Genomic DNA, 20,548 nt, shown 5'->3' with positions numbered 1-20,548 from the left:
GATTTCAACACATGAATTTGGAGGCTGGTGGGCATGAACATTCAGTCCATTAGAGGCACGGAATCTGTTCTGGTGAGGATGCTGTTGAAGACATTCAGGTCCCCAGTGCAGCACTGACCGGGCTGCCCGGAGGACTGGCCCTTGCCCAATGTGACAAGCGTGAGAAGCAGTGTCTACCCAGAAGTAATGATCGTGCCTTCATCTTCACTGGAGGGGGTCTGTGGTGTCACTTTAGCAGTGTTCTGGCTTTCCACCCCTCCAGGCTGAGTCTTTAACCACCTCAAATATCCCATGAATTCCTAAATGGCCTTTAATATATTCCTTTCCTTCCTACTAGCAAAAAGGAGTTCTTATTTTTGCAAGAATCAAGACTACTACACTGTGAAAACTGGAAAATCAGTTCATCGGAACCTCAATTTCATCATCTGCAGATCAGAATAACAATACCCTCCATAGCTACTTTGCAAAGTTGCTAGGAATCTCAGAAGGGTTGACATATGTGCAAACACAATGCACTATAAAACTAGGTAAATATATCAGGCAATTATTTTTAAACCCACCAAACAGGATAGAAAGATCTTTATGTTGTCTGAAAAATAAATGTTTTCAGTTCTTTGCAAAACAGATCTTGCATGTGTTCTTAGGTTGCCTGGGTAACACACTTTACCCTGATAAAGAGGTTTTAGTACTTTGATTGTATCATTTCTTATAAACATACCCTCAAAGAATAGCATGCTTAAGAGCAAAAGGGAAAAGTATGTTGCCTTTTGTCGAAGCCTCTGGGAAAACCCCCATCTCTGAAAGACAGGCTGCAAAGTTTGCCCCCATTTTTCTCATGGAATGGTGATGTACGGAGAGTCAATCACCAGCATTAAAAAAATTCACTCATTTTACATCTGTTACTTATATAAGATACGGTCATAAGATAAAAGCGAGGATTTCAGTGCGGTTCAGAAGCCCATTTTAACATTAGTGGAGCTTATTTGAACAAGCCTTTTTATAAAGACAGACTGTTAAATGTGTATGTAAAGCCTGTGACTCTGACTGCAGTTACTGTACCTGCCTCCCCCATTCCAGGGTGACTGACGCTCCTGTGATTCAGGTCAGCCCCAAAGGATTTTAACAGAAAGGTAGTGCAGGTAGCAGCTACTAATGGAATGCTTTGGCTTATGCACCTCCTGTTCATTTGTTTTTTTAATAGACTCTGGTCTTCTCTCCATCCACACATTTATTGAGGGAGATTCCATGTTAAGTAAGTGCGACCCTGCCCCCCAACCACAGATGCCAGCAGCCAGGGTGTGCCCTTCATACCCAACCTTGCCCAGGGTTCACTGGTCTAGAGATGGATACCACACCTAAGCTGGGACTGCTGGATTTTCTCCGCAAGATTTTTGGAGTGATGTGATTGGTTAAGTATTTCTCTAGTGGCTAACAAAGTCAGATACACAAGTGGAACAACAAATCAATTTTTCTCTCCCTTCTCTCTCTCTCTAAAAATAAATACATACATTTTTTAGAGGAAAAACTCAGCTTTTAAAAAGATCTTAATGCACGATTAGGCCCCCATCATCTCAGAGCCTGATGGCTGCTGGGCCAGCCTGGGCGGGTGATTGTTGGGAACCTTACACCTGGCTTCTAGCTAAAAACATTGCATTGCTTACAGGAACCTGTGCGCTCCCCAAGCCAATCGGCTACAGGCACATGAGGTGTCCACGAGTACCAGTTGCACCCAAGTAATCAATAAGCGGGCCCTTCTTTGTCTCAAGCTAGCCAATAGCAGGCAACCTAATCTCCTTCCTCTCCCTCCCCGCCCCTATATATATACCCAGTTCGGAGAAATAAAGTTTGCAGCTTGATCAGAATCTTTTGTCTTGCTGCCATTCTTCGCGCCTCTTGTCCCCCCAACCCATTTGTTCTAGGTAGGTGGTCAAGCCCCAGTTGATTGCTCCGCGGGCCAGAGCAGGTGATCAGCCTTCTGGCCGGAGGCCTGAAGGGCATGGTGCACAGCTACCGTTCATCCATTCATTCCTCACTGGTGTCTTCTTTCAACAGCCACTTGTTTAGGGAAACCAGGAGTTAGCGAGACATCACGTTAGAAGCTAGTCATAGCTGCACGTCAAACAGCCACCAGAAGCTGTCTGCTGTGACCTGAGGGTTACGGCCCAGAAGCTGGCTCTTCTGCAGCGGGGATCATCTCTCTGAGTCTGGAGGGAGTGTTTAGACAGATAAAAGTTACTATTTATCAATAATATGCTGATCGAGTTACACTCATTATTTCTGTTAGCTGTCATAACAGGTCTGCAGGTCAGTGGGACTGAATTTTGCAAATGAGGAAATGAGGGAGTGGAGTGTCAACGGCGTGTCCAATGTCCTTGAGTTAACCGGTGAGCTGGGACTTGACGACCGGACAGTTAGCCGTCCAGTGACTGGCTCCTCCCGCTCTGCTGGGCGGCCTTCGATTTTTTTTCAGTTTCACAGACTCAGAAAAGTCAGGAATCTAAAGCCAGCACTTGCTTGCTTTTCTCTGATGAGGAAAATAAGTCCTAGAGAAGTCGGGAGAGTTGCTCAAGGTCTCCAGCCAGCCAGTAATTCCAAAATGAGACTTCCACTCCCTGCGGAATAATCGCTCTGGCATTTAGTCCCTGCGGCGTGGCTCTGATCCCAGCACGGCTTATACCTCCTCTGATGCTTAAGCCCCTCTCCTGACCTCGCTCTCTGTGTTTACACACCAGCCCTCGTCGGCAGTCCTCCTGCTCGTGGGAGGAAGTGAAACGGCCCGGCTTGTATAAAACGCAGTGGTCTGTTGACTTGGCTCTGCCCTGAAGACTTCACACCTGCACACCCTTGGGAAAAGGGAGTCCGGGGTCCTCTGTGCACCGGGCAAAGCTTTAAGTGGCTTGACCTTTGTAAAGCGAAGCTTACCCCTCTCTTTCAGCCTTTCCTGTGCACTGGAAAGAAATTTTCATTTGAAGGCATAAGGCTCCTACGGCCTCGACTGTACTTAGGTTTTGAAATGTTTAAGTATGGGCAACAGGGACTACGGGCTAGTCCAACAGCTGCTCACTGATGTTTTAAAAGGGCCGCAGGAGCCGTTCTGGCCATGCCCCCAGCGGCTCGCGGAGCACCGGGCCAGCGCGTCTGAGCATCTCCCCGCTCACCTGGGTGATGGCCGCTGCACCTCTAGAAGTCAGCTCGTTGCTGTGCCCTTCCCATCTGCCCTGTCCTGAGGATCCCAAGCTGGAAACTTATTTCCTGGGTCTAGAGGGAGTGATTGGACAGAAAACGTCCTATGGTTTCAAAATCACTGGCCAATTTTGCATTTAGAGCATAGTGCCCAACACAGTTCCCCAAACAGGATGCTCAGAAACACTCTTATCGCAGACAGGGAGCTCTGTTAAAGCTCGTTCACATATTCACTATGTTCAAAAACTTGGCCACTCAGTGGCAAATAGCTGTCTGTATTTCATTTGTGGGAGTCTTGCAGTAGTTTTTCAAGAAAAAAGAAATAACCATTTTTTAGAGGTACACAACTGCTCAGAACTCTAAAATGACCATTTTTCGGTTTCTATCCATTTAAACAATAATTAGATACAAAGGCAACCAGGGAATGAGCACTGATCAGCTGATTAGCAAGTAATTATTGGCAGGAAGTTGCGGAGGTGAGGGCACAGGTCATAAAACCCATTGCAAGAGGCTTTGCTGTTTTAGTTAAAAGATGATTTAGCCCAATACATTGAGAAGTGATTTTGCACGTGCGCCAAACCCACAGAGCAATCCCGTGTGTCCAGGTGCGAACTCACTTGGTCGGCAAACATCCTGCAATATCCTGCGTAGCACAGGGTTAGGAGCATAAATGGTGGCGTCAGGCTGCCTGCCTTGAATCCCTGGCTCGGCCACTGGGACCCTGAGCAGGTCACTCTGCGCTGGGCTCACTTTCCCTTCCAGTTAGAGAGGTAACTAAGAGCATTGAAACCACAGGGCTGCAGTGAGTATTAAATGTGCGTACCAGTTCCGTGGGGTGGATGTAACCAAGTGCCACAAACCAGGTGTCTTAAACAACAAAGGTTTATTCTGTCATAGTTTGGGAGGCGAGAAATCTGAAATGAAGGGGGTTGCAGAGCTCCGCTCCCCCCGAAGCCACTAAAGAAGGAGCCTTCCTGCCTCTTCTGGCCTCAGTGGCCAAGACAGTCCCTGGTTTGTGGACACATTGCTCCAGCCTTCACCACCCTTTTTGCCAGGTATTCCTTCCATGTGTCTGTGTCTTCATGTGGCCATCTGACACCTGTGTGTCTGTCTTCTGACAAGGACACTAGTCATACAGGATTGAGAGCCCACATTTCTCCAGCAGGACCACATTTTAACTAACTACAGCAACAGCAATTTCATCTGCAAATAATGCATCACATCCTAAGGCACTGCAGGTTAAAACTTTATCATATCTTTGGGGAGACACAATTCAATCCAGAACAGTTGGTCACTGGGTATACCTGGTAATTCAGGTAATTGACATGGTAATGAATCAATGACCACGAGGTCCCGTTACTACTGATACCATGGGCCTTGTGGTGAGGGGGTGAAGCTGTGGAAAAAGATGATGTGCAGCTCCTGACCTCAAGAAATTTGAATTGTATACATATAGTTTGCATAGATAAAAAATAAATTATTTCCTCTTTGCATTTATTATCAGGCGTTATAAAAACTTAAATTTGGGGTTTTGAACTCTGCCTAGAAATGTTCTGAGCTCCTAACTTTTGGTTCCGACCCCAACTCTCTTTAATGTTTTTTTCTCATCTTGTTTGCTTATATTTCTTGTACACTTCAAAACTTCTTCACACCACATTGGAGCAATTATATTCTGACATCACTTTCAATCTCAGTGAAATTATGCCTCTACTAGTATTTGTTTCCTGATAAAATCTCTGAAAAACATAGGCCCTTTGAAAATAATGGCTTTTCTCTTTTACTACATAAAATCTGGCAAGGCAATTATGAGACAGTTCTTGGTGAAAATATGTATAAAACTAGAAACTGTGTTTGGTTTTTACTGCAGTCTTATATTTTAGGACAGATGGTCTCTTTAAAAACTGATTTCTACTTATGTGAATAAAATAATGCATTTTCTTTGAGATGTATTCTCAAATTTTATCTCAACTCATAGGAGACTGTATTTCCATTTGAAATTCCTTAAAATGAAAACATACGCTGAGGCACCCAGGTAGGTTGCCCTAAAGGCAAAACTGAAATAATGCGACTAAATTAGTACAGAAATGGTGAGTTTTTATAATTCTCTCTATGACAACTTAAAATCTATGGTATTCGGTTTGTCACCCAGGTACTTACTTCTACCTTGGTTTCTCTCTTTTTCTTCCTTTTTATAACAGACTAGGAAAAAAAGCGACATGCTCAGAATGTCATCCTTGTCCTAAGAGCCTAGCAAGTGTTTTTATTTTTTTTTAATCTTTTTGTATTATTCAGACAGCTCTGGAAATTCATCTTCCCCACAGAAGTGTCCTTAATTCAGTTCAGTTCAATGAGTGTTATTGACCAGCCGCTATGTTCTAGGCGGCTGGCTGGGACACGGAAGAGTCACCAGTATGTTGTGTCCAGGACAGCCTGTCCCGGCCGAGAAAGAGAAGCAGTAACAGTCTTGCTGGCCGACTACCCCGCCTTGGTGTGTGGTGTCAAACGCCACTCACCATTCTGAGCCTTTAACTCTTAGTCAGCACTTTTGAAGTGTTAGGTCCCAGAGAAACCAACAAATAAAAGAGCCCTGCAGTGATAAGGGCGAGGTGCTCCTATACACAGAAGACGGATAACAAGATGCAAAAACACTTTTCAAGTCCCACATGGACCACACGCACAGAAAACATGGCAATACATTAGACACAGGAGGGATCCGTGAGGGCTAGAGCAAGTTTGAAAGGGCCCGGAAGGTCAAATTCTAGTCGGGGTGTTAAAAAAAATAAGGAATTGGTAAGTCCTGGGGCAAAAGTGTTTAGGAAGGGAAAACAGGTGAGGCTGAGCAAAGAACCCAATAACAACACAAAGCAGAATCCACACTTTGAAACAGAACTAGTGTAAAACACTAGGGGAACAGTCTTTGCACAGAAATGAGGGAAGTGAGCCCCCGGTGGGCTGACGGGGAAGTGGCTTCATTCACAGTCATTTAGGGCACGTCCGTGGGTGCTGGGCCACACGAGAGTTCCAGCCTGCGGGGAAAGGAGGGGATGGAGGTGGAATCTGGGAGTCAGCAGTGGGGAGTGTAAGTCTGTAGCCAAGACATGAGATGAGACTGAAAAGGGAGAGGAGAAGATGGGTTGAGAGGGAGGCCCGGGGTTCCCACTGAGAGCAGCCAGGAGATGAGAGAACCCGAGGAGAGTGTAGCATCAGAATACGAAGGGCAAATAGTTCAAATCAGTGGGAGGAGACGCTGCTCAGAAGTTGAGTATGACTCTGACATTGGTAAGAGCAGCTTCAATGGTGCGGGAGGGAAGGGCAGGTCGCAAACGCCTGACTGGGGCAGTGGGAGAGGAGAAAGGGAGGGGGAGGAGTGGGGAGGAGGCAAACACAGCTCTCTCTGCCTTGCACAGACGAGAGACTGGACAGGCCTGAACCCAGAGCCCCCATTCTAATAATAAATTTGGGGGAAATCTTGAATTATTTTCATATAAGTACACATTCTTTCTAAGGCTACATGGTATTCCACTTTGTGGAAATATTGTATCTATTTAGTCAGTATCTAACATTTTCATTTTTTATTTTTGGTCATTTCTTGTGGTTCCAAATACTGTACCAGTGTTGGGAACTGCCCTGCCTGGTTTCAGCAGTTGTAACTACCTCCCATGGCCAAGGCTAAGTGAAAGACCTCTGGAATGTGAGCCACTTAGGAGACAAAGCTTGTCTCTGGTAGCAAATGCTGCTTCAGCCTCCTCCCCCTGCCCCCAAAGCATGGTTGGCTAGTCATAGATGAGTAAGACCCCTCAAAGAGAGGGGCAACCTAAGCCAGACATGACCACTTGGGATGCCATCATGGAAGGACTTGGGGGGCTGCAACAAAGAGGGAGCAATGAACACCCCCCCCCCCCCCCCCCGCTATTCTGACATAGCCCAAGTCCCCACGTCCATCTGGAAGAAGCACTTCCTGGCTCTAATCCACTTAAGCCTAAAAACCTCTGATGGGGAAGGCGGTGCAGCCCTGTGCAGGGGTGGGGGGAAGGGCGGGTTCCCTGGGTGATCAGGCCTAAGAAAGAATATGTAAAAATCCTGTGAAACCTGCTTTGCTTAGAATGCTCTCATTTAAATGATAAGGGTCCAAGCAAGATGTTGGTTCCTCAAAGTTTCATGGCTCTCTAGCTATCTGACCCTGACTGAGAATAAGCCCTCACAATTCTCTGAATGCTATCTATTGTTTGATCCTTACCTGTATTCTTGTGTATACAAATCCAATAAAAGCCCCTTGAGGAAGGGGCTCTTGGCCCTTCTCCTTTGAGGGATTGGCCACCTTTCCTCCCCAAGCAGATCACGTCTTGGTAGTTTCACTTTCATCTGTGGCAGACGGGGGGACTTGCAGGCAAACTTGCCCCCACATACCAGTATGCAAATACATCTGTAGAAGGAATTATTGAACCAATGAGTACTGGACCACAGTGAATTTCTATACAATTGTTCCTCTGCAAAGGTTGTACCAATTATATGCCAATCAAATTTATACAAAAGGACCTTTCCTCCAGTTTTATCAAGTTGAGTTGTCAAATGTTTCTATTTTTGCTAACCTACTAGATTTTAAAATATCTCATTTTCATTTTCACTTCTCATTATGGGTAAAAATGAGACTCTTTTCATATTTTAAATATGACTTGTATTTCCCTTTCTGTGATCTGTTTAGACACTGATCATTTTATATTGGATAGTTGGACTTGTACTTTTTGGTTTGCCTATTAAGGATACTAGTTCTTTGTGGTATGAATTGCAAATTGTCTTTTCCAGCTTGTGCTGTACCTTCTGACTTGGCTGACAGTGTTTTTGTCACACAGAGGTTTTTGTGTGTTTTTTCTTCACTGTTTCTTTATGAAGACCATTATTTTCTCCCGGGTATTCCAAAATTTCATGGTGATGGGTATTGGTGTGCATTTATTGCCATTTATTTCAGTGGCACTTGGAGAGCCCTTTCTATGAGACAAATGAATGTCCATCTGTTCCACAAAACTTGCTTCTGTGGTGTGTTTAAAATTTTCATCTCTTCTGTTATCTGTGCTGTCTTTCTGGAACTCTTTTAATTCACAAAGAACATTTCCTGGGGGTTACAGAGCAATTGCTTAATAAGTCAGTGAGGGTGTACCCAGGGGAACCAAGGAATGCTCCTTAGGTTGACATTGAAACATCCTGCTTCCAGCCCTGCCGTCCCTCCACACATTATGGTGTCTGGCACCTCTCATTCCTGAGCTTTTCAACATTCTGTAGGGTAAGTCAACTTGCTGCCCACGAGTCTCTCCTTCCATGGACATTTCCGTTTGACCTTCCTACTTCCCACTAAATCATGTACTATTTCTTCATCATTAAGCTTCTCTCTTCACATACTGTGAATTTGGATTACAAATATCCCCAAAGTTCATAGATTATGGGGGTTTTGTTTCCGTTTTTAGTTCTAGTCTTCCTTGCTCCTGGGTGAGTTTCAAGAGGAGAAGGAAGAAGCAAGAATTTTCGTTCCTCTCACCAGAGGGTCCCTCTCGGCTGATAGAAACAGTACTTGAACCGAGATTCACTCATCGAATAAAAGGAAATGCTGTGTGTGTTTTCTGCATGCCTTGCTAAGGTAGCCTCCTAATTGCTGAGAAAATTATATTTACTCTGGAACAAGTTCCTTTTACAAGAAATCAGTTTTAATCTCAGCTAGTGATATCCAAAGCTCTTAAGAAAACTTGTATTGAAAATAGTAGAGCAGATTTTACCCAAAAGTGAATTTCCTCAGAGGAAAGTTGTCTCAATCATATGATATACTTTTACAATTGGACCTAGAAAAACGGCTGACACTCCCTAGAAGGAAAAGTATCATCACGGCACAATAGCATTGAAGTGGGAAACCTACTTGCATGTACATTATAGAAATTGACTTCCTGTTGCCACCAATGGTTTTTTTCTTAGCATTTGGAAGTTTTGGTCATAATTTTTTTGGATACAAGTATCTTATTCCCTAGGGAATGATATTTCTCGTGTAATAAGTCTCATGTGAAGTAACTTATATAGATATTTAATATGCTTCATTGGATAGGATATAAAAATTCAAACTGAGGTCCATAAACCACAAAATTAGCAGCAATAATCACTAATATGTGGCCTCATTGTTGCTTCTTCTACAAACTGCGTTCTGTTGTAAAATTAATACTGCACATCTAACCTTGGCTTTTTTCCAGGTTTCTGTCCCCGTTCTATTAATAGGGAGAATTGCATCACTCTTCCTTGGAATTGTCTTGAAGATGACAATGGAGACACTTCTGAGGTTGGACAAAATATTTTATGTCAATTCCCAAACGCCACTAACAAGCAATTTGCTTTGCTTAAGAGTGCATCCAGTGAGACTTAACGATTCCGTGGCACAAGGCATAAAAGAAGCAGTCCATTAAGAGGTTTAATTCGGGCAACTTTAGAACCGAACACTTACATTAACCAATTCACCCTTCTCTAATAGATTTTACATTTCTTAACAAACTGTAAGGTTTATTCAGCCATGAACATTGATGGGCTGTTCAGCCATCATTCCCTGCAGCGTTGGTAGGAGTTGTCCAGGGGAATCCCACCCTCTGGCCAAGAGAAGCAGATTTTCACCATCTAGTCTGCAGTGCTCCTCCAGGTTCGGCGGGTCCTCCTGACTGCCTTCCGTCAAGACATCTCGTGAACGAAGCAGATGCATGAGGTGGGGATGACACACGAAGGTAAGAAGGGCTGGAACATGTACCAGGACAGGGTTTCCAAGCAATATCCCCCGGTTTAAAGAGGGAGGGCCTAGAACAGCTCCTTGTTCTGGGCAATGTGAGTACCACTTGACTGCACCAGGGTCAGGACAGAGAAAGGACACTTTGTGCTGGGGTTGCGAGACCGCCTGATGACTGCACACTGCACCTGCGCTTACATTCCGAGTTGGCCTATTTGAGGGCTGGAAATGAATTGGAATGGAGAACCAGGGAGCGGGGAAAGCCATCCAAACCGACGAGACTGCTAAGGGAGAGTGAGTGACAGTGTCTGGCCCCAGCGACCCAGCTCACACAGGAGAGCGCTCAGACGCTTTTCCCTGATTCTTTTTTTTTCCCCTAAGAAGGCAACAGTCTAGCCCCATGAGCTGACTGGCTTCAAATGGGAAGTCTGAATTCTAATTTTTGTTTTTTAGTCATTTTCCGGCAGTCCTTATAACAATGCCAGTAATCATGTTTTATGAATTGAATTTGACTCGTTTCTGGAGAGGATAAGTATTCCCTCGCTCGTCCGCCTCCTTGCTCCTAAAAATGACAGAGGTTCCTGATTGCCAGGTAGACAGGAAGGTAATAAGGGAAGTATAAACTTTATTAGAAATAGGCTGATAAGAATACAGTCAGGCAGCAGCATCCAGTAATTGTACCAGTGGTCAAGACCTTATCAAAACTTGTAACAGTAAGCAAGGGGAGGTCTAAAAATAATGCCTCTGGTCAGAGCAGGGGCTGTCAAGCTCTGCCGGGAGACAGGGCAGCTAAATCTGGACAGACATCTGTCTGGAGAGGACAGCGCTCGGGGGAAGGAGAGAGAGAGAGAGAGAGAGAGAGAGAGAGAGAGAAGGAGCTCCCATTCCCATGTGGAACGGTGTCAGCCGCGCTGAAAATTACACTAATTACACGCGAGGACGGCCAGCGCCACGCCCAATACGTGGCTGTAAGGGCATCCAGGACTTACACTTGCATTGTGCCCGCAGTGTTCGGCCTGCGGTGCTCCAGAAAACGGTCAAACTACAGAAGGGCTCCACCGCGTCTACACGGCGTCTGGAAACCGCATCATGTAATCCATTTCACGGCAGTGTTACTTTATGCGGGGAAGCTGACAGCCGCCTTTATTTTATATCTATAGCGTTTTTGCTCTAACCTCAGGAAAATCGGGGTGACTATTAACCACCTAACGTAAAATAACACTTGAGGCAGTTTCTTGACACAGTAATTAAAACATCACTTTTTTTCCAGGGCAAATAGATCTACTTTCTTTTTTTCCAAATTGCTGTGATCTTTTATTCTGTTGAATATCTTCCTCGTTTTCTGGGTTTATATATTCTCTCAAATTTTCCTAAGGCCTGCCCGTACCACTTCGTCACTGGATAGTAATTTTCAAATAATAATTATAGCAAGTATAATTATTATTTTATTAATAACATAATCATACAATTTAAAATAAGATAATAGAATATCATAAAGTTTAAAATAGGACTCCCTCTTCTGTCTGAGAATAGGTATTTGAAAATGCACAAATAAAAATAAATCTCTAGTACACAAGAGTTTCTTCTAAAAGGAAAAGTTGTTGATAATTAATTGTTCAATATTTTAACTCCATGTTAGACATAAGCAGGGACACTGAGTTTCATATACAAATGTCTCTAGTGAAGTATTAATATTAATCATTTACATATCACAGTATATTTTTTAAAAGATTTTGAACATTTTACCACCTTCAATCTTCAGAATAACCCCAGTACACAGGTAGGAAATGCATTACATCCCTAATCTTACCAGTGAGGAGACAGAGGTCAGAGAGGACAAGCAATTTGCTGCAGATTACAAAGCGGGTCTGTGGACAGAATTGGTGTAATAACTGCTGTCTCACAGGCCCCTGCCTTTTACATGTGTCTGCCATTCTCTCACACCAATCAGGAAATCTCGTTTTCCCAAATCGGTATATTCATGCAGAAGGCATTTAATTCTCTTGGAAAGATTGTTTATATTCATCTAGCATTTTTACCTGCATATTTCACTTGATGTATTTGGGGGAAGAAAGCATTATTTCCGTTTTATAGTTAGAGAAACTGAGGTCCAAGGAAGTTGAATGTTTGGGGGAGATCTTGATACAGGGTGCAGCCAGGGGGGGGCCAAAAAACAGATTTGGAAAGGTGTCCAGAATTCAAAGTGTATAGGAATATTGGAGAGACATATAAGATGTCCTCACCCCCCCCCCCCCGGGGGAAGGGAAGAATGGAGCCAGGCCATTGAGAGCTGTTTTGCATAGCAACAGTTTTGGAGCTAACTTCTGGAATGATTATTTAACATATCTATAACCTTTAACTGGTTTCATAGATATGTTAAATAGCAGTGGCCAAGTTTGGAGCCAGGGAGAATGTAACTAGGGTCTGTGCTCCTGAGGGAGGGGGACTTGGACTCAAGATGGGATCTATGAGCTGCTCTCCTGAGTGAGAAGGGCTTGGGGACTCAAGATGGAACTAGGGTCTGCGCTCCTGAATGAGAAGGGAGAAGGTTGTGGCAGAGACTCAGAATGTAACTAGGGGCTGCACTCCCGAGTGAGAAGGGTTGGGACTCAGGAGGATGTAACTAGGGGCTGCGCTCCTGAGTGAGAAGGCCTGTGTGAGAGCTTGGAAAAGACTGGCTCCAGTCTTTTGGACACGAAGGGTCCCCGCTTGGCCAGATGAGGGAGAGCCACGCGGTTTCAGCAGAGTGAGGACCCCCTCTTGGTGAGGTGAAAGGGAAAAACCACCCAGCTTTGCCAGAGTGGAGATCCCTGCAGCCAGGTGAAGAAGAAAGCCACATGCTTTTGGTGAAGTGCGGACTCCTGCAGCTTTGGTAGAAGAGGCCCACGCGGCTTTGGGGTGCCCCCTTTGGCCCCGGGGCCTGAAAAGCAACAGAGACTTTGACTGGAACTGGGTACAAAGGACTCTTGCCAGTGGACCATGAGAGGGTACCACAGTACTTTGGATTAACTCGAGATCCTGCCTGCACGGTGACACAGCTGATGGTGCCAGCGGCCTGCAACACAGACGTGTGCTCTTTTCCTGATTTACGGTACCCGGAGTTGGGACAGTGGGAATAGGGAGCGCTGTGTGGGTGTAGGTGTATACCCTAAAGGACTTTGATATTTTAGTGGTGGCATTAGGCCTGAATAACATTAAATAAACATTTTGTTTCCTTTTCACAAATCTCTGGCATTAAGAGATGTCTTTCCAATTGGCGGCGGACAGAAGGGCCCAGTAGATTTTAGTATTTTGGTTATTTTGTTTTGGGAGGGGCCCCTGTTGTATAGCAGTTTTGGGCATCCCTAGGTGGGCCAAATATTGTATTGCCCCTCCCTCGGACCTCTTCTTGTTCGGTAACAATCTTACATGCAGAGCCTATAGCATACCATAGTTACCAAAAATTGAGTTCCTTTAAGACACAGTCCATAGAACTGTAGACAAATACTTACCTAAGTTCAGCTATTCTGCAGATACCAGCCCGCGGTGTCCACATCATTATGGATGGGATGAGACGTTCACACAGACTACCGAGTCTGGTGGAGGAAAGGTGACAGAGTGGCTTTTCTCTCAAGGGGACCAGCCTTTAGTAGGTTTCTTGGCACATTACCTGATGGTCCTCATTTATTATGTACAGGTCGCTTTAGGTGGTTACCTTTTACAGAAAACAAAGGAGCCAATGCCGCTAATCACATCACAAAAGAAGAATATTTGAAAATGAAAAGGGAAAAGTGGTTGGACCAGTCAAACTGGTCCTAGGAAGGTTTAGCACGGATTTTAGGAAGTTATTTTGCAGTAAATATTTGCCACAAATCCAGGTGAGGGAGTTTTTAGCAAAAAGCAAAGCTCAAAGTGGCCTATGCACATTGCAGGCCTGATTACCCACTGGATAATCTATCCCTGGGCTTGGGTCCTATGCATCTCGAGTGGGAGCTGGGCCCACACCATGCAAAACAGTCTCCTACAAAGCTATTGTTACTGATGTTAACAGTCTAGGTTCTGCACATCCTCCTGTTCTGTCATCTTTAGTATTTCCTTTACTCCTTAAACTTGTTACCTCATGACCCGAAAATGGCTGCTGCAGCTCCAAGGAACATGACCACATCCAAAGGCAGGAAGTGAGGGGAAAATTAGGGAAGGAGGCTGGCAGCAGAGTTCAAGATCATAGCTTTCTATTTTTGGTCAGAGAGATAATAAATATCTCCCAGAAACTTCTCCAAAACATCCTTTACATCTTGTTTAGCCAGAAAGTGATCTCAAGATAACCACCTCACACAAAGGAGATGTGAAGGCATTTTTTTTGTCCCCAGGGCAAGGCAGATGGTGCCTGGGAATGGTGTGTGGGTTTGGCATTCATTTCTCTTCTTATTCCCATCTCGCTTCTTATTCCTGACCTGCATGATTTCCTTCCAAGGCACCATCTTTTTTTTTTTATCAAAGATTTCCCCTCCACAGTGTCTTGGTGTCATTTGCTAAAATTCTTTTCTACTAGACAGACTCCAGTATACCCTGTTGGTGAGACCCTACCTGGCCCACAGAGGACAACAGGCCCCCAGGCAGGTTTTCCACGGGGACACTTCACATAAGGCTTAGGGGCGCTCATCAAAATTGAATCCACATAGCACACAATATTTACTCCCAGAGGAGGTCCCTGGCAAAACTGTGAAGGGGCGGCCCTTGAGCTCCATAAGGAATTCCAAGGCAGACACGTCCACTCTGGCTGGCCACGAGCCTGGGTGACTACAACGCAGGCACCTGGGAGAGGACCCCTGGTGCTGACCTCAGCAAGTAGCCTGACACTGAAAAGCAGAAAATATCAGTCAATGACTGCTTCCCATTTAAGGACTAACTTTCCTCCAAACTGAAACTCATTCTGAGAGTTATTTCTTTCTCGTCATAGTTGGGGCATGTCTCTGCCACACCCATGATCAGTGACCCATGTGAGAGAGAGAGAGAGAGATTAGCGGGAGCTATGGTGGAACACAGAAAGGTAGACGAGTATCCATCTCCAGAGTGATAAACAGCAGCTACTTTCCAAATCACTCAGGAGCCAATCGGCCTCTCGGTTTCATTATTCAATAAATGTTGATTTGATGCCTTCCATCTGCCAGACACTGACTCACAATCGAATTGTATGCAATTCTAGCCCTCAAAAGCATAATTTAGTAGGGGAGATATACAGATACATAAAAAGACATGTGTTTGATCCTCCCGGTGATCTTTGACTCCAAAGATTGAAAAGGTGACATATGAGTGGCCTGAGAGAAAGCTGAGAATATGGTGCCTTTGGGCTTCCCTTGGCAGTGGAAGGAGAATGTCCTATTGCTCTTCCCTTACTTGAAGACAACGTAACAACCTCTTTGGGAGCAGGTGTCTTTAAGTGAATGCTCACTCTTCTGAAGTCCACCCAAACCATCTCGTTTTCCCAACAAGCCCACTACCAGAGTCAGGGATCAGTATGCTTCGATATGAGAAGTTCAAAGACTAATCTGGAAAGAAATACTCTACACACCAAAGCAAATGCAAGACTTTATTGTTAATTTATGTTGTCATTTATATTGTAAATTCATTGTCTCAGTCCTACCATAAACCCAGAAATATGTGTAGAAGTAGATTCTAAGGGAATTAGACTTAAGAGGACAGAATATTTACTGATCAAATGTATTGATATGTGAGCACTTACTAGAGGTCCTGGATTTCATGTGTTGACCTGCGTAGCTGGTTGTGAGAGTTCTCAGCTGGATGGCTAAAACTTGGGTTTACCAGCAGGGTAATCTGACGAATTTGAGATGGGAGATGGTCCCTGGCATGAAATATGCAAAGAGAAGGAAGCTTGAAGGTTAAAGGAATGCACAACGTAATCCTTATACATTTGGTGTGAGGATACATCATGCCAAATCACCCCTGCACACACAGACACACATGCACACGTGCTATTCCCAGGGGCCCAAAGGTTACTTTTTTATTAATGTATTTAAAAATATATGAGTAAGGGAACACAAACATCTCCACAGAGCTCCACAAGTATATCCTCCGAAGGCTGGGCATGATGGTGAGGGTTCAGCTCACATAATTCCTCTAGGGAGACATCTGAAGAGCAAGACCAAAAGGGAGCACTTACTCAAAGACTGTACCTCGCTGGGGCGCATCAGGGACAAAATAAGACTCATGTCTTAACTGTAGGGATCGTTGATGGTAACCAGCTCGTTAGAAAGTCCTACAAATGAAGTAGATGAGAAACCCAGAGAACTGTTGACTTATACAACAGGTCCGGTGACTATGAGCCTGAATGAGTAGGGGTTTACTGAATAATAATCTGAACAAGTAAATAAAGAAAGAAATGAGAAGAAAGGCCACGTTCCATATTGAGAAGCTAACTGAATTTCAGGTCAAGAGACCAAAGTTTTAATTTCAGCACTGCCACCTGCTAGAGTTATTACATCGGACAATGCCGTAGACATTTAGCTTATAAATTGAACAATGAGAGTTGGACTAGATGCTACAAGGCTCTAAATATGCTGCTCTAGGTGTGGAAGTTGTGTTCTCTTTCCAGCGCCTTATACTCACATACTCAGTGACTCCTTCCTGGAAGGCGCCGAATCACTTAACGTTGTGTTTGTTTGCCAATCACTAGCCCTCTTCTCTCCTTCTCCAGTCCTGTGGCGATGGGCACATTCAGGCGAATATGTTGCTACCATCTTAATCTCAGGCAGGGACATGTGCTTTGTTCTTTTCATAAATCTCATTATGAAAAGAAATCTCACTCTTGGGTGACTTTTCCTGTGAGCAAATGTGCTTTGGGAATAACCCAGGGTCACCCCATCTGTCCCTCCTCCCCAGGCCCCCTGTCCTTCTCGGTTCCCCTTGAACCCACAGGAACCCAAGTTTTCTCTAACTAGGATTTCCATTTGGTGTCTAAATCTTTGTTCCTCGCAGTGGAACACTATGTTCAACTAGCATTACACAGGTTAGTATTATAATAATTTACAATTTTGCCCTGCTTTCCAATGATGTATAGAGGATTTCCTGAATGAATGGTGGCCATAATTGCTGAGGATATTGAGCTTTATCAGCCAATTACTAAGCCAAGATGATTGCTTTCAAGTATTTCTGACAGTGTACTTGAAATAAAAAGCCACTGGCCCAGTTATGTCAGTGAAGTTCATTGCTTCCACCCACAGGCTCAAGGGGGAGGGGCGGCAGAAAGCCTTTGCACGAGAGAAGATAAATTCAGCACACGCAGCCTAAGCTTTTCCCAACTCCTATTCCCCACAACCAGTATTTTCCCAGAACCTCCAGGGCCAGTGTTTTCTGTGTTTTTATAATCCATTTCTTTAATGGCAATGTCAGCCAAAGGTCTGAGGAAGGAGGTCTTTAGTTCATGCTCTTTAAAAGGGCAAGAACAACAAAATATAGTTTTTCAGAGGAAGAAGAACATAATCGCATTTCTATCCTTTTTATAGTCTCAGTTTTGCTTCCTTCTGTTGATTCCTAAGAATAATTGGGAGGTGTTTTCTCCCCGTTTACTATCAGTTCTTGAGAGTTGAATTATTCCGCGTATTTGCCATAGAGTGTTTTCACGTAGTGTTGCTGTAGTTTGATCATTCATCTGCAGTCTGGTTGTAAGGACGGTAAGCACAGTGGCTGAAATCAGTAGATCTTGCATGTTCCTACCGCCAGGCCATGCATCGTGCTCAGTCGGCTTCTCATCTGATCTCAGAACCTCCTACAACATATGAAAACAGAGGATGCGATAACAGCAGGATGAATAAAGGAGTGTGTGCTTAACCAAGAATGAACCAACCCAAATTCACTCATTGAAAGTCTGTGTATTATAAACAAAACTGCCTCTTTTTTTTGGTACAATCTGGTCTGATACCCAGCAGGCTAATCTACAAGGGAGCTAAAATTTGTAAGATGCATAATGCAATGGGGACTATGTGTTTACGAGGATTTCTCTAAGGACCATGGCTCCATTTCATCTCTGGTAGGCACTTGGGGTGAAGGTGAAGTCTTCAAGGCACATGCTCAAGTTGTAACAGTTGAGGGTTAGTGACCTGTCTTCTAAGGAAGGTCTGTTGAGTTAGCTTCTGCTCAGCCCCTTTTGGCTCACAAGGGCAAAATTTTGGCCCAGAGATGAACTGCTGATAAAATAAAATAAATTACTGTCACCAAAGACCCCCTTGTCTTCCGGCTTCCTCCCAACTCTTCATAAAATAAACTTTGAAAAATACGGAATGACTATAAGCTTGAAGAGAGAACCAAATTGTTGTCCCACCGCTGTCCTCTGGGTCTGGCCTCAGTTTTTAAGACATCTGTGGACTTACATTAGCTCCCATTGATTAAAGAAAAATTTATATTTCCTATATCTACAAAAATCTATAAGAGCCAATAAGACCCACGGTTTTTTTAAAAAGATTTTATTTATCTTTAGAAGGAAAGGGAAGGAGATAGGGAGACAACTAATTCTGAGTTGTCAGGATTTCTTGTTCAGCTCAAACAGATTAATAATCTCAAGACAGGAATTATGTCATTAGCACCCAACACATTGCCTGGCACATAGTAGGCACTTAACATTTTTAAGGGACTGAATTTTTTTTCAATGACAAATAACAGTGCACTAAGCCATACTAGGTTAATACGCTGGAGTAAATTGAAGCTGAAAAGCACAACTCAAAAACAAAATGAAAATCACTTAATCCCCTAAAATATGGAAGAAAGCACAAAACTCTCCTATTTCTCATGGCTTGAAATAAAACAGAGCCTGCTTATGATATCTGACCAATAGCAACCTACCAATGACCCTTTGGTAGGATAAACCTAAAAGCCCTGTCCTCAGCGCTATGTTTTACCATAGTTTGGAGGCCTTGCTTAACCACAGTGCTGCTGACCATGCGGCTCTGTAATTTGACTGTGGGCTGGCCATTTGAGCAATTGTCAATAATCAAAACACACGGGGGACAGATCTCCATGACATTCTCTGTGGTTTGAGAAGTGAGGCCATCGCTAATTGAAGAGACAATACCAGGCCGCCAGATTCAGAGCACAAGCCTGGGGCAGAAAAGGGAAAAATGAGAGTTTATTTCCTAATGCAGCTAAGTCTTACCTTTACAGGCATAAACCTAAGAGGAATAGAAAAGAAATGGCACATAATTTTGCATTTTTATAATAAGTTTGAAACTAAACACTAGGAAACCTTGTCAGCCCCTGCTAAGCTGATTCCAATTAAGGCTCCTGGCAGTGTTCCAGCTGTTTTACTTCCTCAAATAGCACAGGGCATAACAAGGTTTATGAAGCATTCAAAAGTCAAATACCCTATTAACATAAACATGTAGCAAAATCAACTCTTCTACCAATTTTCAGCTTTCTTTCTTTCTCCTATTTAGGGTGGACTGAGAGGGATGATGTTTGTTTCCTTTGAGGGGCTTTTGTGTGTTTGCTAAAATGCAAAGCAAGGTTTCCTTTTGGAACAGTACTGGACTAACCCCATGTACCTGCTCACAGGGGCCCTTGTGTTGCAGTGAATTCCTTCTGGTATCAATTTGGATACCAAGGGCTTGGTCATTTATTTTCTGTACCACCATGGAATTGAACAACAAGAAACTAGAAGAGTCAGTGGTTTGAGCTCAAATGTTTATTGCAATTCACGTGTGCCTCTTAATCTGCTTGTTAACCTGGATTTCCATCGCCAATATTTAATGAAAGAAAGGGTCGTTTTCTTGACCATAGAAGTCAAACCCCAAACTGAAGGAGACAGTCAGGTAAAATGTTTAAAGAGAAAGATAAACAAGCAAAAAATTGAGGCGATACATTTTTTGTAGAGATTGAGTTTAAGAAATAAACTGGGTGAAAAGGGTAAAGCAATGAAGAAAAAACAAACTTGTAGACCACAAGGGACAAAGACAAGGCCCACCGGCCGAATCCGGCCCTCCACCTTGTTTTATCCTGCCCGGCACCTTCTTTCTACCCAGCAGCTGCACCAAGCTCTCGTTTAACTGTTAAGGAGTAGTTACATTCACACAGTCCTAAAGTTACACTTGGTCCTTTGAAGGCGACCACGAGGCTGATGTGGCCCCCAGGTGAAAATGAGTTTGACACCCTGTCATAAACATAGACAAAAAGGAATGAGTGGCGGGGCAGGTAGCCAAGGGTAAAAGAGGGTAAACGGTGATTGAAGGAGACTTGACTTGGGGTGGTGAACGCACAATACAATACACCAATGATGTATTAGAGAATTGTACCCCTGAGCCCTATATACTTTTACTAACCAATGTCACCCCGATAAATTCAATTCAAAAAGGAAAAAGGCTATCTTTCTGAAAAATAGCATCCTCTTTGGCAAGCCCTTAAAAGGTGATAAGTTAAAAGGTAACTAAGGCTTTCTTGGACAGTATCCCAGAAACATCCTCCTCTTACCGTCAATACAAATCAATGAGTTAGCAGAGGAACTAACTGAGTAAAAGCAGCGTGTTTTCTTTGTCCAGTGACCTAGGGTTATTATTCAATTTTATCACATTCAATTTCTCTCTACAGTGTGAAGTAAGGACACATAGATTCTCTTCCCCACACACAAGTTGTCCC

This window comes from Artibeus jamaicensis, unplaced genomic scaffold (assembly GCF_021234435.1).
Source record: "Artibeus jamaicensis isolate MK-2021 breed Jamaican fruit bat unplaced genomic scaffold, CSHL_Jam_final contig_354, whole genome shotgun sequence".
NCBI lineage: Eukaryota > Metazoa > Chordata > Mammalia > Chiroptera > Phyllostomidae > Artibeus > Artibeus jamaicensis.
Note: the sequence above shows the minus strand (reverse complement) of the source record.